Here is a 13,520-nt window from a genome sequence, read left to right on the forward strand (position 1 = left end):
CTACCAGGACTACCACCGGACAGGGAAGTCGAATTCAGAATTCATCTGCTACCAGGGACAGCACCCATTGCCAAGGCACCCTACTGTTTGGCACCAGCGGAAATGCAAGAGTTGAAGAAACAATTGGATGAACTTTTGGAAAAAGGATTCATACAACCTTGTTCATCACCATGGGGAGCACCAATTTTATCCGTTAAGAATAAAGACGGGTCAATGCGTATGTGCATTGATTACCAAGAGTTGAACAAGGTCACGATTAAAAATCGGTACCCATTATCGAGAATTGATGATCTGTTCAATCAACTGCAAGGAGCTCGATTCTTTTCAAAGATCGATTTACGTTCAGGGTATCATCAATTGAAGGTACAGGAAGAGGACATTCCTAAGACCGCTTTTAGGACAAGGTATGGCCATTATGAATTTACCGTCATGCCATTTGGTTTAATCAATGCCCCAGCCGCATTTATGGACATGATAACCGAATATGTAAGCCATATTTGGATAAATTCATAATTGTCTTTATAGATGATATTCTCATTTACTCTAAGAGTAAAGAGGAACATGCAGCGCATCTGCATGCACTTCTAAATTTGCTGAGAAAAAAAAAGCTTTATGCTAAGTTTTCAAAATGTGAATTTTGGTTAGAAGAAGTGCAATTTCTTGGACATTTAGTTAATCATGAAGGAATTCATGTGGATCCCACAAAGATCGAGGCGATTACCAAATGGAAAGTCCCTGAATCACCAATGGAGGTTAGAAGCTTTCTAGGACTGGCATGTTATTATAGACGGTTTATCCGAAATTTTTCTAGAATAGCCATTCCCTTAACAAAACTGACCTGTAAATCTGTTAAGTTCGAATGGGGACCAAAACAGGAAGAAGCCTATAGAATCCGTAAGCAAAGATTAACCAACGCACCCATACTAGCGTTACCAGATGGAACTGAAGACTTTGTAGTCTATTGTGACGCTTCTAAGTTAGGTTATGGATGTGTGTTGATACAACGTCAAAAGGTTATAGCCTATGCCTCTAGACAACTTAAGAATCATGAAGAGAATTATTCGACTCATGATTTAGAATTAGGAGCCATAATTTTTGTCCTTAAAATTTAGAGACAACTTAAGAATCATGAAGAGAATTATTCGACTGTAACACCCTTAATAATTTAACATAATTTAAGCTAAATATTTCATGAAACTTTATAAAAAAATCAGAGTTTACAAAAACATTGGTGTTTTAAACCATACATACTAACAAATTTTTTTCAAACATGTTCTAGATAGTGCATAATTCATTTAAAGACAACCCTTACTAGTCAACTAATAACTAGTTTAAAGGATTCAAAACACCATTAACAAAATTTATATGACGTGTTTAAAGTTTAGACAAGATCATATTCAGTGCGGAAGCTTCAAATTGCGTGTTCGGTTCTTGACAAAATGCTTGATCATCATCCGGGAGAGATTCATCCATACCTAGAGTCAAACACTAAAAACCGTTAGTTTTGACTTTAATATATAATGTATAAACAAGTTTTAATAACACAAGTGGCTACCAAATATAAATTTTTGCTGGGTTCCACCGTAATTTACGGTATCACCGTAAATTACGGTGAACCTGGGAATGTCATGGTTCTGCCGTAAGACAGTAGCAAAACACCGTAACATATTGTTGTCCACCGTAAATTACGGTGGAACCGTAATTTACGGTGAGTTCTGCACATTCACCATTTAGCTATTTTTCAACTTTGGAAGCTCATAACTCTTTACTCCGTGATCCGATTCAACCAATTCTTATTGCTATGAGTCCGAAATAAGATTTCGGACTTAACCATGTAAATTTTATATTGCGGAAACCGTGATACCACTAATTGGTTCACGAATTTCCTTATTACCATTATTCGACCCACTAGTGTGTGTGCATAGCACCTCCTTTCATCTTTAAACCCGTTTTAACATATTTACCCAATTACCCGGGCTCACATTCTTGGTGTTTTCACGCCAATTCCATGGCTTGGAAATTTCCTCTATGGCTATTACTTGGTTATTCGGAATTCAAGCATTCCGTTTCAAACAATCCTTTTTCCTTTAACATTATTGTTCGACCCATATCCCGGGTTCTTATACTTAGATTCGCCATTACCAAATCATTAGTATGGCAAAATTTTTCATTTAACAAGATGTATGACTTTCAAGTCGCAACTCTCGTGACTCCTTTAAAACCATCATTTTAACCCGTTTTGCCATTTAGTGAAAACCATCACTTCAATGACTAACCCAACTAAATACCGAGTTCTTGTTTTGACCCGTTTGATAGTCGAGTGCACTTCGGCACTTATCGACACATTAAACGCACCCTTTACACTACGACATCAAATACATTTCAAACCAAAGTAATTAAACTTAATTCAACGAGACTAAAGTCGCGTACCTTCAAAGCGCACCTTTTCCGCGGGTATCACCTCCGGCGTGTCCACTTGACGTTCCGGATTCCTTGCCTAAAGAGTCCAATTCATAAAAGATTAGAACTCTTTTTCACAAGCTTTTACGCATTTATTCATTACATATTTAAATTTGCGTTTTTAGCAATCTTTAACATTTTAATCCTCACTTAGGCGTTTTATCAAACACCTTGTGGGTCAGATTTTTACATGATCTAAACCAAGTTCATAACTTGAATTTATCACTCAAATCAACTTCAATTAGGCAATATACACATATTTTAACATCAACAATTTCAGAGATTATCTCAAAATTTCCGTTTTCACTAGAATAAGAGTCTTAATCCTAGTGTTTATCAAGTTCTACTAACTTACTAATCACCCACTATAGTGATTTTGATTCCTACAACTAACATGCAAGATTTTTAACAAGAAATCATCTAGGGTTTGTCCCTAGACCTTACTTTACTTCCAATTTCATGTTTACTACACATAATCAAGCTCTACATCCGATTTTGATCACATACATGAACTTTGAATCGAACGAAATTGACCTAATTCAACATACCTTAGGATCCTTTTGACAAGGTGATCACGATTTAGTGCTTGAATTTCGATTTCTAAGTGATTTGAGGCTCCAATTTGTGGTTTTCTTGCAAACTAGGGTTTGGGTGAAGAACCCCCTGTCGCCCCTGCTTGATGATCGACCAGACACCTCTTGAAATGGGGTGTTTGGTTGATTTTTACTATTTTAGTAATTAGAGTTTTTATTTTAACATCTTTAGTCCCTCCATTCTCATCTAGTTTATATTCTTGGCCCCCTTTTAACTCATTCAAGTGTTACTACAAGATTCTTAACTAACTAGGTTATTTATCCTAGTTAGTTTATTCTTGTTTATTATGTATTTTATAATTCTAGTATATAGTTTTAAAATTTCGGGATGTTACAAGTCCACCCCCCTTAAAGAGGGTTTCGTCCCCGAAACCGAATTACGTACCGAATAGCGTAGGGTAGAGCCGTTGCATTTCTTCTTCGGACTCCCACGTAGTATCCGCACCCTTACGGTGTTCCCATTTAACCTTCACTTGGTTGATCCTTTTGTTTCTCAAACTTTTCACTTTACGATCTAGGATTGCAATTGGCCTTACCGCGTAGTTAAGGCTGTTATCCACCTCGATATCGTTGTAGTGGACACGAGCAGTTTCGTCCGCTAAACATTTACGAAGATGTGACACGTGGAATGTACTGTGTACCCCACTCAACTCTTCAGGTAGCTCGAGACGGTATGCTACCTTTCCAACCCGTTCTACGATTTCGAATGGCCCGATAAATCTTGGACTCAATTTTCCTCTTTTTCTAAATCGAATTATCCCCTTCCACGGCGATACTTTCAACATTACCTTATCACCCACCTGAAATTCTATTGGCCTCGTTCGTTTATCCGCATAGGATTTTTGTCGATCCTGAGCTGCTTTTAAGTGTGTGCGGATCAAGTCGATCTTACAATTTGTAGCTCGGATTATATCAGTCTGAGCTAACCCCCGTGGACCAACTTCTCCCCAACAAACCGGGGTTCGGCACTTTCTACCATATAACATCTCATATGGAGCCATTTTGATACTCGCGTGATAACTGTTGTTATATGAAAATTCGACTAAGGGTAAATGGACATCCCAACTGCCCCCAAAGTCGATAATGCAAGCGCGCAACATATCTTCTAACGTTTGGATTGTTCTCTCACTCTGCCCATCCGTTTGGGGATGGTAAGCAGTGCTAATGAACAGTTTGGTTCCCATTTGCTCTTGGAAACCACGCCAAAAATCAGACGTAAACCGAGTATCTCTGTCAGACACTATGGATATCGGTACTCCGTGACGCGTCACAATCTCATTGGTGTACACTTCGGACATCTTTTCTGATGTATAAGTCTCCCGAATCGGAATGAAATGTGCACTTTTTGTCAATCGATCCACAACTACCCATATGGCGTCAAAACCACGGCTGGTTTTTGGAAGTTTAGTCAGTAGGTCCATCGTAATTTGTTCCCACTTCCAAACTGGAATGTCTAATGGTTGCAGCTTACCGTATGGTTTTTGATGCTCTGCTTTGACTTGTAAACAAGTCAAACACTTCTCCACGTACTTCACGATATCCCTTTTCATTCCGGGCCACCAATAATTTTGTTTTAAATCATTATACATCTTGGTCGCCCCCGGATGTATCGAATAACGAGATTTATGGGCTTCGTCAAGTAAAAGTGCTTTGGCTCCACATGTATTGGGAACCCAAATTCTCCCAAATCGAGTTTTTAATCCTTGGTTGCCGTCCTCCAAGTCTTTTAACTGCCCTACTATTCTTTCCTTTTTCACATTCTCTTCTTTCATTGCTTCACCTTGAGATTTTCGAATTTGGTCGAGCAATCCCGATGTCACAATTAGTTGCATCGATCGGACTCGAATAGGCGCATAATCTGTCTTTCGGCTTAACGCATCCGCTACTACATTAGCCTTCCCGGGATGGTAATGTATATCACAATCAAAATCTTTTACCGTCTCCAACCACCGCCTTTGCCTCATATTTAATTCCTTCTGATCGAAGAAATACTTTAGGCTTTTGTGGTCGGTAAAAATAGTGAACCTTACCCCGTACAGATAATGCCTCCATATTTTCAAGGCGAACACCACCGCCGCTAGCTCGAGGTCATGAGTAGGATATCTCTTTTCGTGAGTTTTCAGCTGCCTTGAGGCATAGGCTATAACCTTGCCTCGTTACATCAGAACGCAACCAAGCCCCGAATGCGAGGCATCCGAGTAAACTATCATATCATCCGTTCCATCCGGTAATGACAATACCGGTGCTTGTGTCAATTTTTCCTTAAGCGTTTGAAACGCCTTTTTTTGGTCCTCACCCCAAATAAATTTCTCCTCCTTGCGGGTTAGTTTGGTCAGTGGCATGGCAATTTTGGAGAAGTCTTGTATGAACCTCCGATAATAACCCGCAAGCCCCAAAAAGCTTCTGATTTCCGAAGGATTTCTCGGTGGATTCCATTTCGCCACAGCTTCTATTTTCGACGGGTCTACTAATACCCCGTTTGCGTTGATGACGTGCCCAAGAAATTGCACCTCTCGCAACCAGAAGGCGCATTTTGAAAATTTTGCATACAACTTTTCCCTTCTGAGCGTCTCCAAGACTTCGTACAAATGTCTTGCGTGTTCCGCTTCGTCCTTTGAGTATATTAAAATGTCGTCAATAAAAACTATTACCGACTTATCTAACATGGACTTGCAGACCCGGTTCATGAGGTCCATGAAGGCCGCGGGCGCATTTGTTAACCCAAAGGACATCACCAGGAATTCGTAATGTCCGTATCGTGTACGGAATGCCGTCTTCGGTATATCTTCCTCCTTGACTCTCAACTGGTGGTACCCCGATCTAAGGTCGATTTTGGAGAACCATTTAGCACCTTGTAATTGATCGAATAAATCGTCAATCCTTGGAAGTGGATATCGATTTTTCACCGTGAGTTTGTTCAACTCGCGGTAATCGATGCACATACGCATACTCCCATCCTTTTTCTTAACGAACAACACCGGCGCGCCCCACGGTGACACACTCGGGCGAATAAAGCCTTTGTCGAGGAGATCTTGAATTTGAGACATTAACTCTTGCAATTCGGAGGGTGCGAGCCGATACGGTGCCTTGGCCACGGGTTTCGCGCCCGGAATCAATTCGATCCCGAACTCTATCTCCCGTTCCGGCGGTACTCCCGGTAGGTCTTCCGGGAACACATCGGCGTATTTGCGCACTACCGGCACGTCTTCAATCCTTAACGATCCTTTGTTTGGTTCATTCGCGTATATCATGAATGCTCTACATCCGTGCTTCATGAGCTTGTAAGCTTTTATCATCGAGCACATAACCGGTTTTCCTTCCTTCTCACCACGTATGATAATCGATTTCCCACTTGGAGATTTTAGTTTTATCTCCTTGCGAAAACACATGACTTTCGCATTATGTCGGGATAGCCAATCCATTCCGACCACTACTTGGAACTCTCCCATGGACATAGGAATTAAATCTATCGGGTATTCCTCATCATCTATGCTTATCTTACAATCTCGACATATATCACATACAAGGAAACTTTTGTTGTCACCTATTTCTACCTCTAAAGGCATAGGTAATTTTGTTAGTACAAAGGAAGGATGTCGAATAAGTCCATGTGAAATAAAGGACTTATTCGCACCCGTGTCAAATATCACATGAGCAGGAATTGAATTTATGGCAAATATACCTGAGACCACATCGGGTTCCGTTTTTGCCTCCACTGCCGTTAGCTGGAAAGATCTAGCTTTTGCTTTTGGTGCTTCAGTGTGCGCACCCTTGTCTTCCTTCTTTCCGGACAATTCCGGACACTCGGATTTCTTGTGACCCGGCTGATAGCATTTGTAGCATACCGAAACTTTCCCCGGGCACAATACAGCCGTGTGCCCTGTCTTCCCGCATATAGGACACGGCTTGTCCTTAAACCGGCACTCACCCTTGTGCCCTTTCCCACACACTTTACAGCTTGGCGAGCTACTTTTTCCTTCTTGCTTCTTTGACGAGTCATTCACGCGTGCCTTTTTCGTGGGACTTGGATTAACCACTTGCGTCCTTCTTTCACCCCTCTCTATTTGTTTCTTCAACTCTATCTCTCTTTCCCGAGCGGCGTTGATGATTTCGGTGAGGGTTTCGTATTTTGAGGGAGTCATGAACTCCCGATACTCCGCGCTTAGCATATTATAATAATAATACACCTTCTGCTCTTCGGTCGTCACCAATTCATCACAGAACCTTAATTTGTCAAGAAAAGTTCCCGTGATTTTATCAATGGACTCGCCCTTCTGCCTAAGCTGGATAAATTCCTCTTTGATTCGATTAATAACCGCCTTGGGACTGTGATGTTTAAGGAAGGGTACCTTAAACTCATCCCATGTCATCGCCTTCGCTTCTTCACTACCGATTTCCTTTTTCTTATTATCCCACCAATCTTTTGCTTGTCCTCTCAGTTGACCCGTGCCATACGCCACGAAGTCATTTGCGTCACAGTGGGTTCTCTCAAATACCCCTTCTATATCACTTAACCACCTTTGACACACTATCGGATCCACTTCTCCGTTGTAGAGTGGTGGTTTGCATGCCATAAATTCTTTGTACGAGCAACCCTTACGCTCTACCAATTTCTCCTTGGCTGAACTTGCATTATCCTCCAATTTCTTTATCCTTTAATCCACCACTGATAACACCGTGGTTTGGATTTTATCGATGAAACCCGACAAACTATTCTCGATTGCTTTTCCTACCTCTTCAGCAATCACTTCTCTCATTTGTTCGGTGACTCTTGGCACCGCTTCGTCATTTCCTTTATCCGTCATCTTTGAAACTGAAATGTTTACATTTAAACGTTAAACATTTCGTTTATAACATTGCTTCTTTTGTTTTGGTTTAGTCAAGTTCTCAACTTGCTTTAACTGCTTAAATTTAGTGCACCTCCCGGGTTTAAGTGTGTTAACACACTTTTCCCATGCACTTTAATTTCCTTCTCATTCATATATAAGACATAATTTTGTTAACATAAGAAATTAATTCTTACCGGACGATCGATCAAGCTTGAACCGAACACTTTTGTTGACAACCTTAAGCTCTGATTACCAACTTGTAACACCCTTAATAATTTAACATAATTTAAGCTAAATATTTCATGAAACTTTATAAAAAAATCAGAGTTCACAAAAACATTGGTGTTTTAAACCATACATACTAACAAATTTTTTTCAAACATGTTCTAGATAGTGCATAATTCATTTAAAGACAACCCTTACTAGTCAACTAATAACTAGTTTAAAGGATTCAAAACACCATTAACAAAATTTATATGACGTGTTTAAAGTTTAGACAAGATCATATTCAGTGCGGAAGCTTCAAATTGCGTGTTCGGTTGTTGACAAAATGCTTGATCATCATCCGGGAGAGATTCATCCTTACCTAGAGTCAAACACTAAAAACCGTTAGTTTTGACTTTAATATATAATGTATAAACAAGTTTTAATAACACAAGTGTCACACCCGTGTCAAAGGCGGAAGCGCGTAGTGTGACTTGATCGGTTTCCACAGCATACGATGTAAGTAAACAAACTATATGATATAAAACATACACGATGTTCATCCATTCCATAATGTAAAGATACAAGTCATAAGTTGTTTTGTAGCAAAAGACGACATAAGTTTATAAGTTTTACAAACAAGACTTGTTCAAAATAAAGTTTTTGAAATAACGAGGTTTTGCATCCCACGTCCCGTTCGAAGACGGGATACATGGATCAAACCCTCCAAAATACGGATGACATCGTCTTCATAGTAAACTTGAAACTTCATAATTCGTTGCACCAAGATCCACTTAGTTACCTGAAATACATGTAAGTTTGAAAACATCAACAAAAGTTGAGCGAGTTCATGTGTTTTAAGTTCGTAATCATCAAATGAATCTGTAAAACATTTGAAAGTTCAAGTATCGAAATCTGGTATGTAAAGCGTAAATGAACATGTTGATCATTAATGTGTAGCTAGGACATTAATATGTGTGCCGACATAGGAAGCCACCAACCCGTAAGCGATTTAGTACCGGTCCACCCGGCGAGGGTAACAAAGGAAACTCCATGTGGCCACACAAGGACCCATGAGTGGGGCTCGCCCTGTACCCGATAGATCTACCCCCTTTGTTCCGTGGTCTTAAACAAGATTAATGGTGCTTTAAGTATCAGCCTATTCGCACGTGATCTACTAATTCATTTTGTTGCTTAACCATACCATAGTAACATGTATTCCCCCCCGAGAGTTGTAAAACCAAAAACGTTTAAAAGAAAAGGGGGACATGAACTCACAAGTTTGCGTCCGTATGTATGCTAACAGTTCGGGTATCCAATTAGCGCGTAATAACCTACAAGTGCTCTAACTCATTAGACACTTGGGTTTATGTTAATTTATGTACACGTTGCTCATCTTGAACATTATTGTATATGGAACCCTTGTGCATTTTAAATATGTTGACATTTGTTTTGTATGTTCGTTTTATTATATATATATACACTTCTTGAGTTCATAATGTGTTAGAACAGGCATCGCCCTTTGTATGTATCCGTGCTTCGCACGAGTATTTATGGGTATAGCATGTATAAGTCCTTGTGTCGTACAAGTATAAGTGGACCGGGTCCAATAGCGTCTTTGTGCCGTGCACGACGCATGTTTGTTGTATGAAATATATATTCCTCAAAAATATATATCTTTAAGTTCGGTGAACGTCGTTCACATGTATACGTATGATCGGTTTGTTTTAGGTATATATTTGTTTCACAAATATATATGTATATGTATATCTTTTTAAGATATAGTTGTTAAAAATATTTATTTTTAACATTGTATATATGATAATGTACATGTACGGTATTTATTGTGAGTGTACACTTTAACAAGTGTATATGAGTACATCGTTATGTATTTACGTATTTCATATGTATACGTATACCGTATTCATACGTGTATGTATACTGTATTTATACGTGCAGGTATACCGTATTTATACGTGTGGTATACCGTATTTCTAGGTGTAGGTAAACCGTATTTGTAATGTATTTTTACAATATATTTTATTAAAAATATACATGTATTTTTCAGTGGGCCTTAGCCCATGTCTCTTAAGTTATTGGGCTTAATCCATATTATTACTGCATTTGGGCCTAGCCCATTTTACATGTTAATGGGCTTAGCCCAACTTATTAAATAAATGGGCTTTTACTAGCCCATTGTCACACCAAGTATTCTTGTTTTTTTTTACACGTGTATTTTGAGTGTATTTTATAGGTATTCGTATACATATATATTTGTATATGTGCACACTTGGCGATTTTCGTTTTACACTTTCCGAAATTTTTGGCGTCTAAATATATATATATATATATATATATATATATATATATATCATGTCTAAAAATGTATTATTTTTAGAGTTCGTCGCAGGAGTCGTTACCATGTATTTTATTGTCCGGAACGCCCGCGTGTCGTCCGTGATAAGTATCCACCCCGTGTCGTGTCGATATGGTGACCGTTGCCGATGGCGACGCATTTATACGCTATGACATTTATTTGATATTTCGCGTCGGTTTTTGGTGTTATATGCATATATATTATTTGGTCGAAATATATATATTATTTGTACGGTTCGCCCGAGGTCGGATTGTCCGTTATCCGCGCTTCATGTCAAAGTGTAATATAACTTGCATTCGTTTTCTCATGTATTTTACATTCTTTCGTCGACATGTTTTTGGAGTTTGTTATGTGTAGTGTATTTTGTGTTTAGTTTGTAGGATCCTAACTCTAGTACATACACACAATACACATGTATTTATACACATACACATATAAAGGTTGGAAAACATATACGTATATTTTTTTTTTGTCTCTAAAAAAATATATATAGATATAATAAATAACCTCTTTTTTTTTAACTTATAAAGATATATAAGTTGTTTTATTAAAAACCTTCATAGTTTAGGACTTAAACCTTTTTGTTAAAACTTTCTTAATGACAATTAAGATCACTAATCACGTTTAACCCCGTTAATCACCTCGTTAATTATACTTTAAACGTGATTAGATTTTTAGAAGATTTCGCCATAATTTCCCCTAAACTATGGCGTTTTCCACGTCTTAAAAACGTATTAGTTTCACGTTTAAGCCTATAATCACAATCAACTTCAAATCAAGTTGCAAAGCACTACTTTTTCAAGTAATACGTTCCACATAATTTTCCATATAACTTTTGAACTTTATATATTCTTAATCACATTTTTAATAAGAAAATGATAGCACTTATTAAATCTTTTAATAGGTTTACTAGAAAATAAATTTAACATACTTTTAACACTTTTATAGTGTACATCATGATGTTTTTTTTTTTATAAAAGTTATTTTGGCCATAAATCTTTTTCAAGTTTAATATAAAGTTCATGTATTATATGGATGATGATCTTGTTAAGATCTAAACATAAAAATGTTTAGATCATCCTTGTTAGTCTAATTTACACAAGATCATCTTTGTAAACACTCTACTTTAACATAATCAACATTAACATAAGCATAATCTAACACATATTAACATAACCAACAAAATATACATCTTATTTATTAGACTTTTATTGTGAGATTAGAGTTTTTAAGCTTGGTTTTGTTGTAGGGTTCAAGATGAACATTTGTACATAATCTACATAATAAATCATGCTTAAAAAGTGGGTGTGTAGAGTCTTACAACTTTGCAAAGATTTATGGACCTTATGATGAAGATTAAGAAGGCTTGAAAGCTCTAAAATAATCTCCAATGATTCTCCAAGCATACAAGTTCCTTAAACACCTTAAAATGGCTTTTTAATGATGTAAATTATGGTGTTTTAGAGTATGAAAATGAGGATACAGTGGGGTGTGTGGTTGCCGTGAATAAAGAATGGGAAAGAGGGGAAGTTTGCAAGTTGGAAATGTAAGAAAGTCATGGAATGATGTGGTGTGTTTAGTGGTTCATATCTTTCAATATCTTGGTCAAAGATTATATATATCAAGCCATGCTTCTAATCTTTTTCTCCATACATTTTCATCATCAAACCTAGTATATGGGGGAGGTATGGTCGAGTATTAAGGGGTATGGTGTTTATGATTTATTTATATTTTTTTTTTATAAATTTTAATCATATAAAACATGTGCACAAATTGTTAAACGGCTAGATATTTTAGTAATTAATTTAGTTAGGGTAATTAGGGTGTTAATGATAGTTTAGGGTATTAAATAAAGTCTAATTAGTTTACTAGTTTAGTAGGTATAAGTTTTGGATGGTAAAAATACCGCTAGTTCGCTCATCGGTTCGATATCGAATGTTATATGAAAGTTATAGTTTAATACCGGGAGCTATGGTTTTAATTTACCGTCGAGGTTATGGCGTCTATTCAAGGCGTTTACGACACCAAAATATCGCTAACTAGTTCGCTAGAGGATTCGTTTAGGCGTTAGGGTGATAAAAATACCGTTTACTAGTCCGTCGGATCAAAACGGATAAGTTGTGCAAGTAGCGACGAAACGCTGGTAACTTGTGTTTCGGATATCCCAATGATATCTCCAAGATTATTTAAGTTGTAAAATATTATTTACAAGTTCTACGGACATCCAAATGCCGTATTTTAGTGTTGCGGACAATTTATTTTTGTTACAGTTTTGGCGCAGATCGGACACTTTATGTTTAGGTGTTTTTTTTTTTTCGGAAAGTTTAATATGTTTTGGTATGTGGCGTCCCTAATTAGGGATTTTTATTTGTATTTCATCTACCAAGTGCGTTCATGCCCTTCGTCGCTCGTTCCGACAATTTTCGAAACTTGCTGGCATGAATAGTGTGTTCAGGTGAATAGTGTTTTCAGCATTTTGCCAACATATTAGGACATAGTTTGCCGTTTTCTCGCGACGCAGTGAATGTTTCAATATGGTTTATGTCGTATGATTTTTAGACTTTGTACGACCTAATCATGCAATAATTAAATCGTAATGAACGTAATTAAACGTTAAATCAAGTGTTTAAGTTGTACGGAATTACCATTATTTTTGCCAGTTGTCACATTCTCCCCCCGTTAGAAGAATTTCGTCCCGAAATTCAAGTCGTGTTACCGGTTGCAGGGGAGTCTTGAAACAGGTGAGGGTACTTGGATTTTATTTGATCCTCACGTTCCCACGTATACTCGGGTCCGTGACGCGAGTTCCAGCGAACTTTAACCAACTTCCTACGACTCCTCCGTGTCTTGTGCACTTTCCAGTCTGTAACCTCAACAGGTTCCTCTGTAAATTGGAGTTTGTCGTTAACGTGTATCTCGTCCGCTGGGATGACGACCATTTCTTGAGTAGGACTTTTCTTGAGATTAGACACGTGAAACGTGTCGTGTACACTACTAAGCTCTTCTGGTAGTTTCAATTTGTAAGCAACTGTTCCGATCTTTTCCAGTATTTCGAAA

The 13,520-nt window shown here is 37.9% G+C and overlaps 1 long non-coding RNA gene across 1 annotated transcript; it reads right to left on the minus strand.

Annotated features, from left to right (window-relative positions):
* Positions 1-1,174: 1,174 nt before the first annotated feature.
* LOC118489140 lies at positions 1,175-3,165 on the minus strand. The gene is made up of 3 exons (XR_004886342.1): positions 3,009-3,165; positions 2,431-2,497; positions 1,175-1,475 (listed from the first exon to the last, which is right to left on the minus strand). It is a non-coding gene; the product is annotated as an uncharacterized LOC118489140 (long non-coding RNA).
* Positions 3,166-13,520: the final 10,355 nt, after the last annotated feature.

The sequence above is a fragment of the Helianthus annuus genome, chromosome 17 (assembly GCF_002127325.2).
Source record: "Helianthus annuus cultivar XRQ/B chromosome 17, HanXRQr2.0-SUNRISE, whole genome shotgun sequence".
In the NCBI taxonomy this organism is placed as follows: domain Eukaryota; kingdom Viridiplantae; phylum Streptophyta; class Magnoliopsida; order Asterales; family Asteraceae; genus Helianthus; species Helianthus annuus.